This window comes from Penaeus japonicus, unplaced genomic scaffold (genome assembly GCF_977035675.1).
Source record: "Penaeus japonicus unplaced genomic scaffold, GWHDUDI00000001_assembly GWHDUDI00000018, whole genome shotgun sequence".
NCBI lineage: Eukaryota > Metazoa > Arthropoda > Malacostraca > Decapoda > Penaeidae > Penaeus > Penaeus japonicus.
The window spans coordinates 171497-173996 of record NW_028234420.1 but is presented as its reverse complement, the minus strand read 5'-3'; the positions used below and the strand labels follow the sequence as shown (position 1 = coordinate 173996).

The window sequence follows — 2500 nt, the reverse complement described above, 5'->3', positions numbered from 1 at the left end:
GAGGAAGAGGAGGGAGGGGGGTGTATAGATAGAGAGGAGGAGGGGGAGGGAGAGGAGGAGGAGGGAGAGAGGGAGAGGAGGGGAAAGAAGGGAGAGGAGAGGGAGAGAGGGGGAGGGATAGGAGGAGGAGGAGAGAGAGGGAGGGAGGGAGAGCTTGTTATTGTTGTTGTTATGATTAAATTAGTCGTTTGGTGGAGTGTGGAGGGATGGAGGGAGGGGGAGAGGAGGGAGGGAGGGAGAGGAGGGTGAGGGAGAGAGAGGGAGGAGGGGAGGGGTATAGATAGAGAGGAGGAGGGGGAGGGAAAGGAGGAGGAGGGGGAGAAAGGGAGAGAGAGGGAGGGAGAGGGATGGATAGATAGAGGGAGGAAGATAGACGGAGATAGAGGGAGGGAGGGATTAGTCATGTGATGGAGAGATGGAGAGATAGATAAAAGAGACAGAGTGAAGAAGAAAGATAGAGAGATAGAATGAGAGAGAGAGGGAAAGATAGAGAAAGAGAGGGAGAGAGAAAGAGAGACAGCAAGAGAGAGAGAGGGAAAGAGAGAGAAAGATGGAGAAAGAGAGAGAGAGACAGAGAGAGAAAGAGACAGCAAGAGAGAGAGAGAGAAAGAGAGAAAGAGAGAAACAGGAAGAGAGAGAGAGAAAGAAAGAAAGAGAGAAAGAGACAGACAGCAAGAGAGAAATTAATAAATATATATGAAATATCTAAAAAAAGCATCATTTCATATTAACATGAATCAAATTATCATACTGAATAAAAAAAAACAAAAACATATATTTCCATAAAAAAAACTATATATATATATAGAACTCAAAATATATAGTACACATTTACTTACCTACATATATGTGTATATGTATAAATATACTCACAATATATATATATATATACATATATATACATATATTCATATAAATACATATATAAATATATATATAAATATATATTTATATATATATGTATATACAGTATATAAATATATAAATATATATATATATTTATATACATATAATTACATATCAAATAAGAGACACATACCATGCACTAGAATTAAATTCAGACCAAAATGCAAATTACATCCAAACACATATTGCAAATTTTAATAAAAATAATGAAAATAATCATAAAAAATAAAAATAAAATGTTGCAAATAAACATCGATGGTAAAAGCTTAGCAAGACGCAAAAGGAAAAAGGAAACAAATGCAATAATATTATTCATTCTTCTATTCATGCAATTTTTATTGAAAGAAAACGGGAATTTTCACAGAAAATGGGTATTTGGTTTAAAAGAAAACGGGAATTTCACAGAAAACGAGCATTATGATTAACAGAAAACGGGAATTTCACAGAAAACGAGCATTTGGATTCACAGAAAACGGGAATTTCACAGAAAACGAGCATTTTGATTCACAAAAAACGGGCAATTTCACAGAAAACGAGCATTTGGATTCACAGAAAACAGGAATTTCACAGAAAACGAGCATTAGTTTTAAAAGAAAACGGGAATTTTCACAGAAAACGAGCATTCGATTCCACAGAAAACGGGCATTTGGATTCACAGAAAACGGGAATTTTCACAGAAAACGGGAAATGTGTCTCAACTACTCTACAGAAAACGACCAACCATAGAAAACGTAAACTACAAGAGGCAGGAAGGGGAGACTTATCTAAATGGGGAACATCTCTTATAAATGGGGGATTTTCTACTTTACGTCTTTTTTATCACCTACCGCTTGCTGCTCATTCGATTCCGGGAAAGAAAATGGGAGGAAAAGAAGATACATGATGATATTAAATGTTAAAACAGGCCGTTATTTCGCTTAATTTGTATGTAATAATATGATTTAATAAAATGTTTATCAAATAGTACGGTTGATTGTAAATAATTCCTTATGTCGAATCATCATTGATAATCAATATCATATATATATATATATATATATATATATATATATATATATATATATATATATATATATATATATATATATATATATATATATATATATATATAGTTTCGTTAAAAAATATTCTCTTTTCTGGGACGCATTTCTTAAAAAAAAATGAAAACAAGAAAAAAAAGAAAAAAAACAAGAAAAAAAAGGTAAAAATATATAATAATAAACTTATTCAGAAAATTATACCAAATTATACAAATAAATTATATATATATATAAATATTACAAATTATATGTATTTTACACATAAATATTCATACATATAAGTATATACATGTACATATACATATATATGTATATATTTATATATGTATATGTTTATATATATATACATATATATTTATATATGTATATATATATAATATATATATATATATATATATATATAGTATACATATATATATATATATATATATATATATATATATATATATATATATATATATATATATATATAATATATATATATATATATATATATATATATATATATATACATAATATATATAAAGAAATATATATAAATATTTATATATATC

General features: G+C 29.4%; 1 protein-coding gene across 3 annotated transcripts in view; it reads right to left on the bottom strand.

Moving 5' to 3' along the window:
* Positions 1 to 2500, bottom strand: part of LOC122242449 (fasciclin-1) — a 12591-nt gene that overhangs the window by 895 nt on the left and 9196 nt on the right. The window lies entirely within an intron of this gene.